Source organism: Notamacropus eugenii, chromosome 5, assembly GCF_028372415.1.
Source record: "Notamacropus eugenii isolate mMacEug1 chromosome 5, mMacEug1.pri_v2, whole genome shotgun sequence".
In the NCBI taxonomy this organism is placed as follows: Eukaryota; Metazoa; Chordata; class Mammalia; order Diprotodontia; family Macropodidae; genus Notamacropus; species Notamacropus eugenii.
The window spans coordinates 194443426-194460141 of NC_092876.1; positions in this window are offsets into that span (position 1 = coordinate 194443426).

The window sequence follows — 16716 nt, forward strand, 5'->3', positions numbered from 1 at the left end:
CAAAGACAGAATGAAGTGCTCACAGAGTCATGCTTATACTGAGGAGGAATCTCAAAGTCAGAATTTAAGAGTTGGAAGTGACCTCAATGGTCAGTTAATCTGACCCGTATGCTTAAAAAGTCTTCTTTTCAGCAAAGTTGTTCTGTTGTAATGTACCCTTTGTTCAAAGACCACTAATAGAATGGAAGTGCCTCAAGGTCACAGACAGTGTCATATTTGTTTTCGTACCCCCAGAACTTGGTACAGTGACTGGCACATAGAGCAGATACTTAATAAATGTTTGTTGAGTTGGATGGAACGATCGTATGGTTTGTTATATCACAGGAGGAAACTGAATTGGTCTAGCACAACTGGCTGTTTACAGAACCATGGTTAGGGTTTTGGGACTTCTTGTCCTTTCTTAAATGACTGCACATTGCCTCATCAGTTGTTCTAGTATCTTCTAAGGCATCAGTGCCAAGTTCAATGGTCTTTAATTTTCCAAATTAGGCTTTTTCCCCTTCTTCCTCTGTAAAAACAGTACTATGTCTCTCCAGTTATTTTAACTATTTCAAAGTAGTCCTATTCCCACTGGCTCTCTTTCTGACTCCCTCACTATCTTCGTGTTGCTTATTACCCCTTTCCCCAGTTTTGGAGTTTTGCTTAATTGATTAAACTCCTTCTCAAGCTTGCTTTTACTTAGTTATTTAATTGTTCTCCTCTTTTTCTCCTTCTAGGTTAAGTAGTCAAGTAAAATTTCCTTCCTCCCTTTCAACTTGTTTTCTTGGTCATTAATTTCCAACCTAATCTTATATAAAGCCAGATATATTTGTTCTCTTCTTCTCTGTTCTCAGAGACTCTTAGTCTCATCCTTGATACTTAATTAGAAATGCTACAATGGAAGCCATACATTCTGTAAGTACCTTCAAAGACCAAGGCTATCCAAATTATGGTTAACTTTAAAATGTAAAACTATTAAACTCAGGTGGGCTCTGATTGACCTAGTTTTCCCTCTTGTATTTACAAGGATACTGACTCCATCTTTCATATATCCTCATCATGGAAGCTTAGTGATGAGTGGCAGTGTAATGTAATGGCCTTGGAGTCAGGAGACATTTGAGTCACTATGTCATTTTACGAGCTGTGTGGTCCTAATTTCAGTCTTTGTTTCCTCATCTGCAAAATAGGGATACCAATACAGTCCTTATGATGAGGGCTAGAAATGGGTGTGGTGATGAGACCCCCGCAAAGACTGGAGTATTGGGGTAGGCCACATAGAAGGAATTCACATACTCAAGCATTGATGAGGTCAAGGTAAAGATTTATTACACTTTTCAGCCGGCAAGAGTTCTTAAGGAATCTGCAACCTTAGAGGGATATAGGTAAAGTTTATATAGAATATTCTATAGTGAAGCATATGCCAAATATGCTAGCTAGGTGTTTTGGGGTGGGATTAGGGAGTGGCTAAGGAGTGGTTAGTTCTTAAAGGAACATGCACTTTTGGTATCTACCGTGCAGGCATTTTACCCAAAATTCATCAAGAAATAGCCCAAGGAGAAGCTACCTGGAGGTGTGGTTTTAGGCCTGAAATGTCACTAAGTCAACTGGCGGTCAGGGCTGACTAAGGGTTGCTCTCATCAATGTCTTGTTAGACAAGACAAATGTAAGGGAGTATAGGTATGTCTAAGTCTAGGATACACATGATTGGTCAGTGAGTAGTAAATGTCGTTATGACCCACTGCACAGCCAGTTCAGTCAGTATATAGTTGGTTCAAACTAATAAGTTCTATAGATACAGCTGGCTGCTGTAGCAGAAAGGGAGATAACAGTTGTTGCTGGGACAGGCTGTGTCCTTGGGTTGGGGAGAAGCTATCGGATATAGTGTTTTGAGGCTAGGGAGAAATGTAATTTTAGAATTGGGGCCCAAACACATGCACCCAAGTATCCCATCACTTACCCCACAGGATTTATTCATTTATTAAAAAGAAAGTGCTTATTAAGCATCTACTATGAGCCAGATACTCTGTTAAGCAATGGAGATACCAAGACAGAAAAAAAGACAGTCTTATCCTCATGGATCTTACATTAGATTACTGGAGATTCATAGCAGATCACTTATGTAAAGCACTTTGCAAATAGGGAGGAATAGTGGCTGTGCACTTCATTCTCAGGCTTCTCAAGTAAGGTCTGAACACACAACTATCCTTATTCTGGGTAGTTATTGCTATTTGGATTTGTTGTTGAGCTTCTTTGTAACCCTATTTGGGTTATTTTTTTTTTTTTTTTAGCAAAGATACTAGTGTGGTTTGCCATTTCCTTCACCAGCTCATTTTACAGATAAGGAAACTGAGGCAAATAAGATTAAGTAACTTATCCAGGGTGACACAGCTAGTAAGTGTTGGAGGCTAGATTTGAACTCATAAACATGGGTCTTCCTGATTCCAAGTCCAGTGCTCTGTGCCACCTAGATGCCATGGAAGTTAGCTTTGGTTATGGCATTGATTATATCTCCTTGGTAAAATATGAGCTACTTTTTAAAAGAAGAAACAACTGGACTTGTCCATTGGACTCACAGTGCCAATAATGGGAAATGTTTGGGTTTGGTCTCCCACACTGGCTCTGTGCTTGTTGCTTTAGTTCTTGAAGTTCCATACCTGACCCTATGACCCTGGCGAAGGATTTCTCTCTTTTTATCATTGTCATTCTATACCTGATGGCTTAAATTTCTGCTGCTCCCAGCTAGGCCCAGGAACTTCTCCCAATTTCCCCCAGTCTTTGTGTGCTATCATCCTTGAAGCCATATGATTTCATGTGGCTGTCTAAGCTTGCTCCAGGAAATTGAATGTGTCTTTATGTCTATCTACTCACCTTTCTATTTGACCTCCTTTTCTCCAGCTTTCCAGCCTTTCCCCTTTCCCTCCCTCAATCTTCAACATTTGTTGTCCCCTTTTTAAAGGCCAAACCCAAAGGTGTATCTCAGAGTATGAACTAGCCATGATCATCATCACCTATGAGATATTTATGGAAGCAACAAGTACCTAGGATGAGGCAGATTCATACCTTTTTGAAGGGCTGAACATGACAGAAAATTTCATACCTTGTATGAGTAATACGCCTATGGTGAGATAGTAGAGGGACATGAGGCTCTTGCTGTGACAAATGTGTGCATACTTATCATATTATTATTATTGAGGAGAGCCCCATATTCCATAGAAAGGTCAGATTTAGGGTGCAGAATGAGGGGATGATCCAGGGATTTGTTCTGTTGGGCCACTCATATTTGTTTTATGTGTCTTATTTTATTTTATTTTTTTGAGTTCAGAAGGAGGGGCAAGGAAGCAGATGGAAGAGAAAATAAAAACTTGTTAATAGAAAAAAGAAAAGGAAAAAAAAACCCAGGAGCCTAAGCAGGCAGACCTTTGTTCAGGACCACTCTTAAGGAGAATTCATCACTGTGAGCCCTGAACCTGAAAGGACCCTCTCTCATATTTCCAGTGTTCTCCTATCCCCATGTGATGGGGATTGGAAAGGGAGTGTGAAATTCCTACAAAGACCAAGGTCCTAGGGGCAGGTCACCTGGAGAAGAATTCACAGACTCAAGCAATGTTGACATCAAGGTAAAGATTTATTACACTTTTCAGCAGGCAAGAGTTCTTAGGGCACCTGCAACCTTACAGGGGTACAGGTTAAGTTTATATAGGATATTCTATAGTGAAACATGCTAACTAGGTGTTTTGGCATGAGATTAGGAAGTAGTTAAGGAGGGGTCAGTTCTTAAAGGAACATGCACTTTTGGTATCAACTGTGCAGGCATTTTACCCAAAATTCATCAGGAAATAGTCCAAGGAGGGGCTACCTGGAAGTGTGGTTTTAGGCCTGAAATGTCACTAAGTCAACTATCTGTCAGGGCTGGCTCAGAAATAACAGGTTGCTCTCATCAATGTCTTGTTAGAGAAGATAAACATAAGGGAGTATAGGTATGTCTAAGTCTAGGATACATATGACTGGTCAGTGAGTAGTAAGTGTCGTTATGACCCAGCGCATAGTCAGTTCACTCAGTACATAGTTGGTTCAGACTAATAAGTTCTATAGTGCGGCTAGTAGGGAAAGGAGATAACGGTTGTTGATGGGCCAGGCTGTGTCCTTGGGCTGGGGAGAAACTGCCTGGGACAGTGTTTTGAGGCTAGGGAGAAAAAAACATGATTTTAGAATTGGGGCCCTAGCACATGCACCCAAGCACCCTATCACATGCATAAAGTGGGAGAGCCCAGATTTCTTTTTTAGGGAGAAGGGTAGGTAGAGTGCCCCTATCTGAAGTTTCACCTTGAAAATTTGTAAAGAATGCTGGATAAGTCATAAAGTCAGAATTCCATGTCTGGGCTTTTTAGCTCACCTCACTCCTATTCTAGGAAAGCAAGGGGACTCCAACCTTCACCCCTTTGTCTCTCTGTCTCTCTCTGCCTGTCTGTCTCTCTGTCTCTAAATCTCTACCATACATTATGTGTGTGTGTGTGTGTGTGTGTGTGTGTGTGTGTCTAGAGAGAGAGAGAGAGAGAGAGAGAGAGAGAGGCATAGACAACTGATGGGAAAAGAGAAGTGGAGAGGAGAGAGACATTAAGGGAAAGAGAAGTACAGGCAGAGATAGAGACAGGCAGAGACTGAGACAGATAGAGAAGTGAAAGGATAGAGAACTGGAGAGGACAGAGAAAGGGAGTATAGTATACTGGATAGAGATGTAACCTTAGAGTCAGGAAGACTATGTCTTTTCATGTACATAGATACTGGCTGTGTGACCCTGGGCACGTTCCTTAAGTTCTCAGTGCTTCAGGCAACCTTCTAAGTCCACAGGGGTGGGGAAGCTGCACCCTGGAGGCCACAGGTGACCCTCTAGGTCCTCAGGTGTGGCCCTTTGACCAAATCCAAACTCCTTGAGGCCACCTGTGGTCTCCGGGCTGCAGGTTCCCCACCCTTGTTCTATGACATTGCAGAAAAGCTGCCAATCTGTATTGGGAAAGTTGCCCCAAAGGAGCTCCCTACATGGATGAACTCACAGTTCTGGTAAAATACACACACACACACACACACGCGCACACACAGATATTTGATAATTTAATATATCCCTTATGGGTCATATTAAGGATGGAACATAAGGGGGATTCTTAGGTTAGTAAAATTTTTACAGCAATGTCTTCCCTTTCTTCCTGCTTTTGATGATGCCCCAAGCCTGTTCCTAAGGAGTGTGTACAGGGAAGAGTGTATCCTCTCCCCTAGGTAACCTCATGCAGACCTGGGAAGTCCATTAGGGTCCCCTGGGGCTCTTCTGCTGCCAGTAACTTATCACCCTTTGCATCAGAGACATTTTCATCCCAGTTCCACATGCATGTTTTGTATCTTGAGATGACGCTAAAAATGTTATTCTTTAAATCTTTGTTTAGAAACAAACAAAAGGAAACCATCCTGTTGCTAAAGGCGTAAATATGCTTCCACATTTGAAATATCCCTATTTTCTTAAAACCTAGTTGGAGATGTTTATATACTTCATGTATCATCGATGTGCTGTTTGACGTATCGATTGCCTATGCTGATTTACCCTCTTGGCTCTTCCCATTCCGTCCCTGGTTGCCAACCAAGATTTTGAACTTTTTTAATTGCTTAAATTACATAAAACTAAGTGCACGAGGGAATGGGGGTCTTGCAATCACCTGATTAAAGTTTTGGAAGATTCCCTGAGCATCTGATTGCTGAAATCCAAGCCCTGAGAGTCAGGCTCTGGATTCTAAAAGATCTGACTAGCTCTCAACCAATTTTAAAAGACAAAGCTCTAAATTTCCCTCAAGAAACAAAACCGAGCCCACTCAGAACCAAGAACTTCACAGCTGTTTTGCCAAGGCAGATTTATTTGTTGTTACACATACCACATACAAAATCTCCATAAGCCCCAATAGACAACTATTTCAGCAGTTTATGACTAAGCAGTTATGAGATGATTGATGAAACTCTACATGACCAAATTCAACAGGAGATCCTAACAGTATAGTGCAAGTTAAACAGTTTTATTAACAGAGTATTTCTTGTGCCTTTTAAAAATTAAAATAAAGTGCATTCATTAGTTATCTTGTCTGTTTACAAGATGTCCAGTTGTTTTCCATCCATAACTTTAACTTTTCAGTTGGAGGCAAATATTGTCAGTTAGCATTGAAAAAAACCAAAACCTTATATCTCACCCCACCTTCAGGTTTGGTTCAAAGCATAATAATTACTTTTTTAAAAACTTGAGCTGATGTAAAAAGGTCTTCACAAAAGTAAGCCAAAGGTTGATTTTTTTTTTTTTTGTGAACAGGAGTATCTTAGAGTAGGTTCTTACAGAAAAGCAAACTAAAGAATTAAAACAGTGTCATTCTTACTAAGATGAATAGCTAGAAAAACCTCTTCATGAAGCTGTGCTTGCTTAACCACTGCAGAACAGGTAAGACTCACACTAAATTGACCTACTGTGCTTAAGGTAGGCTGTTGACCTACTGTGCATTAATGAGCACCAGTAAATAACATTAAGATTTATCTGTCACTCTCCCCAATTCCTTTCAGAAGTGGGAGAAGGGAGTATGCAACTGCTAATTCCCAAAGATAAAATTATTCCACTATGAAATAAATTCACACACTTGTATTATTCCTTAATGTTAATGAATTCTAGGCTGACATGGACCTAGGTTTTTAAAAAAATGCTTTGTTCATCTGCTATGTTGATGCCCCAATTCTGGCTTGGATTTTTTTTTACCTTAGGCTAGATCTTCCTGGCAAGTCTGCAATAAAACAGAAGCTTTGAGGTTATTACTACAGTTTTCACTTTGAAGACAGCTTCATGGCTGTTTGATAAGAATGGCAACAATTATCCTAAAAGATCAGTGTAAGCCAAGACAGATTCCTCCCCTCCCTCCTAAATCTCAGGAAAATCACTGCCACTTTGAGAAAAAAAAATTTCCCCAAACACTTGAAGTGGTAACGATTGCTAATGGTCCATTGGTGGTTCAAAGCGACTCTTGCTGGAAGCTAGTTTAGACAGGAAAACAAGGTTACTAGTCCAAGTTCCTGTCTTGTTTTGTTTTGGCCTCATTGAACCATGAAGGAAAGCTTTGTTCCATCTGTGAAGGCAGGACCAGATTTGGAAATGTGGTCAAGGATGAACAGCGACTTTTGGACAACTTCTATGAGCTTTTCCTGTCTGACATAGGTAAAAATGAAAGGAACAGAGTAGAGAAAAGATTCTAGGATATCTATCCCAAGGGACCAAGTCAGAAGAACGAGTTGCCTCACTCTTATGGTTTGGTCCCCTGAAGCATGGCCAGAGAATAAGCCAGTCCATCATTCTCATTCCTTGAAAAAAATGTTAGCTGGTTCTCTGAGGCTGGGAGGAATAAGGTAACCCCATGTGAGGAGGTCATTGCATTGTGCTTCAAATCTACTGAAAGAAATAAGGGCCAAGCAGCTGGTAAGCTCCCCACATCCCCATCCCCCCAGTCTGGGCTGTACTGAGGCTGCAACTCCCCAGAGAGGAAGCTAACATCTCTCTTGGCTTATAGGACAGATCTATGTTCCTGAAAAGTTGTGCTAATTTTTTTTTTGTAAACTGAGAATTTTAAGTGTTTGAAGGAAATTCATCATTCACAAAAAGGGTTCATCAGAATTTTCTTGGGGGGAAGAGTCTTTTTGAAAAATAAATAAGAAATCTTCCTGTCTTCTAAATTCCTATTTCCATACATCAAATTTTCTTAAAGAAAGACATTCCCTGATAAGTTAGTTGGTTGTGCAGTAGAGAAGGTCAAAAGGTAGGGAGAACATTAATGGTGATTTGTTCCTTTTATTCTAAAAATAAAATCTGAACTTGTATAACTTTCAAAAATGTTTTATTGTTACTTTTCTGAGCTACTTACCTGCTTAAATGTTATGAGCAGAAGCTGCTAAAAGAGTTTTTAAAAGTTAGAAAAAAATCAATAGTTTTTTGGTTTTTTATGTTATATTCAAGTACAATTGCAAACCCAAACTGTGCATTTCTAAAATTCATGTAAGAATGCTATTTTTTTTTAAAAAAAAGATATGTTTATTGTGGGATTATTCAATACCTGCTTCTGCCTTTCTCTCCCATATTACTTTCCATTTACTCTGTACATATCTTATAGGTGTCTAGTCATTTACATGTTGATTTCCATATTAGAATATAAACTCCTTGAAGGTAGGAACTCTCTATGTCCTTTCTTTACGTATCTAGTTCTTAGTATAGTACCTAGCAGAGTAATCATTTAGTAAATTCCTATTGAATTGACTTGTCTTGTTGACTTAGAAAACAATCTAGTAGGAAATCTGAGAATGTTTCCTCAGATCAATTTTCCCTCCCTTCCACATTATTTCCCATTAAAATTATTTATATATAAAACTCTCTCATCATTTTATTTTCAAGTTTAAGATTATAGATCCCTTACTCATGCAGGGAAAAATAAATACACATTATCCTTAATTTTATAAGATCCCTAACACAGATTTTTGTGTACAACCCAAAACAAAGTGCAAATACAGTAAATACACATACATACATACATACATACACACATACATAAATACATGGAGGACTGGAGTATATTGACTAAAACAGTCCATTTTTACGTGACCTTGTCTGCAGCAAAGTCCAGAAATTTCATTATAAATAAGGTTAAAAATAAACAAACAAAAAATCCCACCAGGCTTTACTCATTAGATGATTCAACTTAAACTTTACTAAAAATGAATTAAGCAAATAAAAATATTTAAAAATTAAACAAATAAAAAGATAACTGTTGATACATCAAATATAGCCTACCCATCATCTATAAAAATAGGTAAAAATTTGGCCATTGGGCATTAGGAGCTCTATGCTTTAATCTCCATTTAATAGTATTAAGGAAGTTAGCAGTATGAATGTAAAAATATTCCTTTGTAACAAAGGTGTTTTTTTTTTATTTTTTAGAGGAGAAAGTAGAGAGAGACTGGCCATTAGTTTTTTCTCTGAGCCTTTTTATACTACCTGGAATTTCTAATACATAATCTAATTCAAAAAGCATAGTATAGTGGATAAAGAACTGTGTTTGCAGTCCACAGGACCTAAATTCAAATTAGCTGTTTACTAATTGTGTGACCCTGAACAAATAACTTAAACTCTCACAGCCTCTGTTTCTTCTTCTGTACAATGAGTAGATTGGACTTGGTGAACTCTCCCAGCTTTAAATCTATGATCCTATGACTGAGTACCTACTCTCTGCTTAGGCCGATACAAAGGCAAACCGTAGAAGACTCTGCCCTCAAGGAAATTACATTCTACTGAGCAGACAATATCTTCAATGATTTCCTTTCCCTTTGGTTTAAAGTTCATCAAATTGGGGAGAGGGAGGCAGACCCAAGATGGCAGAGTAGAAAGACAGACCTGTAGAAGCTCCCCCACATAGCCCATAAAATACCTGTAAAAAATGACTGTAAACACATTCTAGAGCAGCAGAAGCCACAAAACAACAGAGTGAAGGAGATTTCCAGCCCAGGACAGCCTGGAAGGCCCACAGGAAGGGTCTATCACACCAGGCACAGAATGGAACAAAGCCCAGCATGGGCTGTGCAGTGTGGCAGGAAAAGGACATGGAACAGGCTTCAGGGTGCCACCAGCAGTAGCAGTTCCCAGATTGCTCAACCCACAAATGCCACAGACAGCTTCAAAGGTCAGTGGGAGGGCTCCTTCACCCAGGAGAGGGGAGTGTGATCTGGATTGCTGGCAGAGGCAGTGTCCATTTTTGGAGCCCTCCGCCTAGAGGCCCTGGGGGATTGAGCAGCTGATCTGAAACTCAGCCCTGAGTCCGGCCCTGGGGTGAGGAGAAGCTCTGGTATGGTGGAGCAGGAGGCAGTTGTGGAGAGGAAATTCTACTCTCAGATTCTGGGCAGAAAATTTTTTTGGTTGTTCCTCGACCAGTGTGCAAGCCAGGAGAGGAGTGGAGAGGAGTAAACTCCTCTCCCTTGATTGTGCCACCTTGGAGGAACTGAGAACTTATAGGTCCCCAGAGTATACCCTCCTCTTGACAAAGGACTCAAAAGTCAGGTAACTGGCTGAGAAAATGTCCAAAAAAGGGAGAAAAAAATGGGAAGAGAAATGAGAGTGATGCAAGAAAATCATGAAACGCAAGTCAACAGCTTGCTAAAGCAGACCCCCAAAAATACTGAAGAAAATAACACCTTTGAAAATAGGCTAATTCAACTGGCAAAGGAGATCCAAAAAGCCAATGAGAAGAAGAATGTTTTAAAAAGCAGAATTAGTCAAATAGAAAAGGAGGTTCAAAAGATCACCAAAGAAAATAGTTCTTTAAAAATTAGAATGGAGCAGATGGAAGCTAATGACTTTATGAGAAACCAAGAAATTACAAAATAAAACCAAAAGAATGAAAAAAATAAGAGATAATGTGAAATATCTCATTGGAAAAACAACTGACCTGGAAAACAGATCCAGGAGAGACAATTTAAAAATTATGGGACTACTTGAAAGCCATGATCAAAAAAAAGAGCCTAGACATCATCTTTCAAGAAATTATCAAGGAAAATTGCCCTGATATTCTAGAACCAGAGGACAAAATAAATATTGAAAGAATCCACCAATCACCTTCTGAAAGAGATCTGAAAAGAGAAACTCCTAGGATATTGTAGCCAAAGTCCAAAGTTCCCAGGTCAAGTGGCTAGAAAGAAATAATTTGAGTAATGTGGAAATACAATCAGGATAACACAAGATCTAGCAGCTTTTACGTTAAGGGATCGAAGGGCTGGGAATATGATATTCCAGAAGTCAAAGGAATTAGGATTAAAGCCAAGAATCACCTACCCAGAAAAACTGAGTATAATAATTCAAGGTAAAAAGTGGTCATTCAATGAAATAGAGGACTTTTAAGCATTCTTGATGAAAAGACCAGAACTGAACAGAAAATCTGACTTTCAAACACAAGAGTCAAGAGAAGCATGAAAAGGTAAATAGGAAAGAGAAATCATAAAGGACTTTCTAAAGCTGAACTATTTACATTACTACATGGAAAGATAATATTTGTAATTCTTGAGACTTTTCTCAGCATTTGGGTAGTTGGAGGGATTATACACACATACATACACATATAGACAGAAAGCACAGGGTGAGTTGAATAAGAAGGGATGATATCTAAAAAAATTAAATTAAGGAATAAGAGAGGAATATATTGGGAGGAGAAAGGGAGAAATGGAATGGGGCAAATTATCTCTTATAAAAGAGGCAAGAAAAAGCTTTTTCAATGGAGAAGAAAAGGGAGGAGGTGAGAGGGAAAAAGTGAAACTTACTCTCTCCACATATGGCTTAAGGAGGGAATAACATGCTCACTCAATTTGGTATGAAAATCTATCTTACACTTCAGAAAAGTAGGGGAGAAGGGGACAAGTGAGGTGAGGGGATGATAGAAGGAAGGACAAATGGGAGAAGGGAGTAATTAGAAGTAAACACTTTTGGGGAGGGACAAGGTCAAAAGGGAGAATAGAATAAATGGGGGGCAGGATAGAATGGAGGGAAATACAGCTAGTCTTACACAACATGACTATTATGGAAGTGCTTTTGCAAAACTACCCACATATAGCCTATATTGAATTGCTTGCCTTCTCAGTGGGGATGGGTGGGGAGGGAGGAAGGGAGAGAAGTTGGAATTCAAAGTATTAGGAACGAATGTTGAGAATTGTTTTTGCATACAACTGGGAAATAAGAAATGCAGGTAATGGGCTATAGAAATCTATCTTGCCCTACAAAAAAAGAGAGAAGATGGGGATAGGGGAAGGGAGGGATGTGATAGAAGGGAGGGCATATTGAGGGAAGGGGTAATCAGAATGCAAGGTGTTATGGAGTGCGGAGGTGGGGAGAGATGAGAAAATTCAAAACTCAAAGTTTTGTGGAAATGAATGTTGAAAACTAAAAATAAATAAATAAACAGCAAAAAAAAAATAAAGTTCATCAAACTGGCAAAGATCTATTTCCTTTCTTTGTTACCTGGAGAGTCAGGGATCAGCCAGAAGGATTAGTAAGAGTGGGAAAAATAAACTTCTGTTCATGACATTGTATTTAAATTTTACTCAAAGAATCACCAACTACCAAGAAAAGGTAGAAGACTCCATAATTATGGCTATTACTTTAAGAGCAGCAGTATATTCTTGGAATTGCACTTGTAAAAGTCTATAGATGGGATATGTCTATTTAGCCATATTTTTACTGGAAATTTCTAAAGAATGAACATATTTTGTTCACGCAAAATCATTTTTTTTGTTAATGTTCATTTCTTAAATGAACAAACATGGAAATACGTCTAGGGAAAAGCTGATTTTTGAGTTTACTAAGGAGTTCATTGAAATGCAATTTTCAGAATTTTTTTCTTAAATAGGTTCTTTAAAGCAGAGGTGTCAAACACACGGCCTACATGCAGCCCAAAGAAGCTGCCCCAACCAGATTAAAATTTAACGGGGAAATATTTATCAAAATACACAAAAACAAAATGAAACATAGATAACAATTCATTTTTAAACTGTTGATGTGTGGTCAGCAGGGATTCTGAAATGTGGATTAGAGACCCTGTTTCTATTTAACTTTGACACCTCTTTGACTGCTCTAAAACATCTGCTTAAATAAAAAGTACATCAATTCAGCTCCACTTACAGGAACATAACTAGTTTCCTCATTGGTTTCTGAACACACAACACACATTCATATCTCTATGCCTTTCCATATTCCATTTCTTATTCCTAGATTTTCTTCCCTTCCCCTTATCCAACTCACTTTTCCCTCCAAGGCTCATTTTAAAGGAGGCCTTTGCATAAAGACTTCCCTGACAGTCCCAGCTTATAGTCATAGCCCAGTGCATTGAACTGGAGAATTTATTTTCTCTACCATCCAAGCATTTAGCACTTAATATATAAGACCTTATACTTATCTTTGCATATATTAAAACTCTAGAGCTGGAAGGGACTTGGAGGTCCAACATTCTCATTTTATAGATAAAGATCCTAAGAGTCTACGTGAATTGTTTAAATTCTCACCAGTTGTAAATGGCAGAGCTAGAATTTAAACCCAAGGTTCTTTCTAATATGCCTTGTGGCTCAACTAGTTACTTCCCCAACTAGACCATTTGCCATTAGAATTGAGGAATGATACTTTCACTTTTTTCACTGAATTTTCTTTCCTTTACAATAGAAGAAAACCTATCATTTCCTTGCACGTAAAAGCATTGATCAATGGTGGTACTTGTACTGTCTCAGGCTTCTAGACAGAGTTTATCTGCCTAGTGGGGAAGGCAACTCGTTGTTTGTGGTAAATTATTGCAAGAGTAGTTTCGCCCTCTTTGGGAAGAAGCTATACTTGCACCCACTAAGTGTTTCAGCCATGGGTTTTGTGTTCCTAGATGTTTCTTATGTTCTGGAGCACGCCAGTAAGAAGAGCTACCTAGTCGCTATTAAAAATTGTTTTTAAGACAAATTTCTTTTCCTCAGGCCAGACGGATAGTTGCTCAGGCATGTTCAAATTTCTTAATAGAATCATCCATATCAATAGTTATATTCAGAGACTTGAATAATTGAATGTAACTGTTTATGTAATTGACTGCTAATTGTTCATAGAAAAGAAAACAATTTCCTCTAGCTTGATGAAGTTTGTTTTTTTTTTTTAAAGGAAACTCCTCGTTAAAAAGTCCCTGCTTACAAATCCTTAAAGAAAATTCCTGTTTGACAAAAAGTGGGTGGTTTGTGTAAACTAAGCCTGTTAGTTACAAAAAGCAGATCCTGACAGTATAAATAATTCAGATTATTTTGTTTGATCTTCATTGTGGTCCCATCTATAGGACAAAATTTTAATTTGGCTAGGCCACTTTCCAATTGGCTTCTCTGGCTGCTTTGATAATAATTTTTTTGTGGCAGCCAGCCAGTCTGACCCAATGGTCATTAATTAGATTTAGCTCCTAAGACATCTATAAAGCATAGTCTACATCTTATTCTTTTTCTCCCCTTTTGCAGTTTGTGTAGAGATGGCTTATGGATTCAGACATGTCAGGAAATGCAGCTTTTACCCCTTGAAAATAACATCACAATATTTCAAAGGACTTTGTATCTACATCTGATGAAAGCATGCCCATTCACTTGGCTCACTGTACTGGCTACATCTGCCTCAGAGTCTATTCAGGAGGCAAAATGTTGTAAGGATTCCACAGGAGCTTTGGATTTAGTATCTATTCTCTAGTATCTATTCCCATTTTGATCATATCCATAAATACTTCTGCTATATCTACATTTGCTACCCCCTTAAAAGTAGGATTCTTTTCTTAAAAGTGGGATTCTTAAAGATAGGATGTCTTATAAAGTGAAAAAAAGAGAAAGAAAAGAGAGGAAAGTAGAGAGAAAAAAGGAAAGAAGGAAGGAAGGAAGAAGAAAAGAAAGAAAGGAAGAAACAAAAAAAGGAAGAAAAAGATGGAAGGATGAAAGGAAGAACAAAAGATAAGGAAGGAAGGAAAGATGAATGGAAAAATATTGATTAATCACTTACTATGTGCCAGTCACTGTGCTAAGTGCTGGGAATGAAATGAGCAAGAGAATCCCTATCCTCAAGTTAAGAAAGGAAGAAAGTATTTGTTTTTGTTTTTAAATCTTGGTTTAGGATAATGCCGTAATTTTAAATTATCCAAATCAATCAGGCCACTTGGGAGGATAAAAGCTCTTTTGAAAAAGAAACCTTATTAAGCATCATTTATGTAACTGTTCTCAGCAGAATTCTTGAGGCTTGAGAATCAGAGTCAGAGTTGGAAGGGACCTTAGAGATAATCTAATTCCACCCTTTCACTTTGAAACTGGGCCACTTACAAAACATGGAGGTTGGACTTTAAGTCCTCTCAAATGCCTTCCATCTTTAAATCTCTGATTCTAGGATCTTATCATGCTCGACTGTCTTTTTCTCATCTAAAGATGAAGCTGACTAAGTATAGAAAGACTCATCATAAGCTTGGAGATGAGGCAGCAGACAATGATGTTTTTCTCATCATAAGTCATCACAACTTATGAAAACTGTTTACTAATGTAGTCAAGGAAGTAGTAAAGCATAGTAATTCATATGACAATGCTATGGCTATGTCAAACTGGATGGATGTATTCACTTCTATTTCACAGAAATAATACAAAACCTGAAATAATTTTAATATTTTTTATTAATTCTCTATTAAAGAGTAGTAATATGCTCATCAAGACTGTTTCTATAAGCCCACAACAAGACAAAAAATGGAAAATACAATAATCTAGGTTTGCGTGTGTATGTGTGTAAAAAACATGTTTTTTCTACCAGCCTGTCTCCCGTAACACTGATGCATCATGAGAACATCTTTGCTGTGTCCTACAGTCTTGGATGTCCTTATTCCTGTCTGCTATTCTTTGACCTAGACCAACAGATCAAGGTGATGATAGGATGGCAAAGGAAATGACAATATCCATCTTTCAATATGGGTCTGACAAATAGCAAAGGTTCCTCCTGTATGGGTGAGGCGGGGGGAGGTGTCAAGGCTGAGAGATGTATTGTGGACTGATACATGATTAGAGATGTATAGGATCTATCAAAAGGTCATGTATCTTATGTAGAATATAATAAATGACCCTACTGCATTGTATTTACTGGATTACCATACCTACCTTTGCTGTCCACATTTGAAAGGTGGACATCATGAAATTGTAGAAAGTCTGAAAAGTGGTGAAAAAAATACAAAAGTGGAACCCATCAGAAAAAGATTGTAGCAATTAGGAAGAAGAGAATGACAAAGTACAGTTTTAAAAATAAGTTCAAGTATACGAGTAGTTACTATGGGGAAAATGTGAGCCAACTGCTCCGTCTGTAAGGATTTTTTTGTTGTTGTTTAGTCTTTTTTCAGTTGTGTCTGGCTCTTCATGACCCCATTTGGGGTTTTCTTGGCTAAGATACTGAAGTAGTCTGCCATTTCCTTCTTCAGCTCATGTTGCAGATGAGGAAACTGAAGCAAACAGGGTTAAATGACTTGCCCAAGACCAAGTCACTTAAGTCAGACAGCTAGAAAATTTCTGAAGCCAGATTTGAACTCAGGGAGATTAGTCTTCTTGGCTCCAGAATTCCACTGTAATAAGAGATATTTGGACTAGGTATAAGAAATATTTCTTGACATTGATGGTAAGTGTGGAATCTTGGTTGTCAGAGATATTTGGTTAGAAAACCATATGTCTTAGGCAATGTAGGTTTAGTGCAAATGACTGCAAAAAATCCATTCCAGGTCTCTGGTTCTATCTGTCCTACATAGGTTTGTAGCCTGGGGCTATTAGTCTTTTTGCGGAACCAATTTAGGATCCTTTGATCTATGGAATCTTTGTAAGGACAATAAAATTATGTCCTTTAAAGAACTGCATTCAAGTCAATTTCTATTTCTTAAAATATTCTACTTGGGATAGCTCAAGCAATTCATGGAAAAATCTACTTCTGAAGGAGATACTTCATTGCACAAGAAAACTAGTTTACCACTGGGGATACGTCCACGGATGCTAGCTGATGTTTTTATTTTTTTAAGATTAGGAAAATAATATAATTTGAAGACTGTTATTTTTGGAGGGGGGAATAATGCAAATCTTAAAGATTGACCCTCTCCTTCAATGCTCTCATTTTATAGATGAAGGAACTAAGGCATG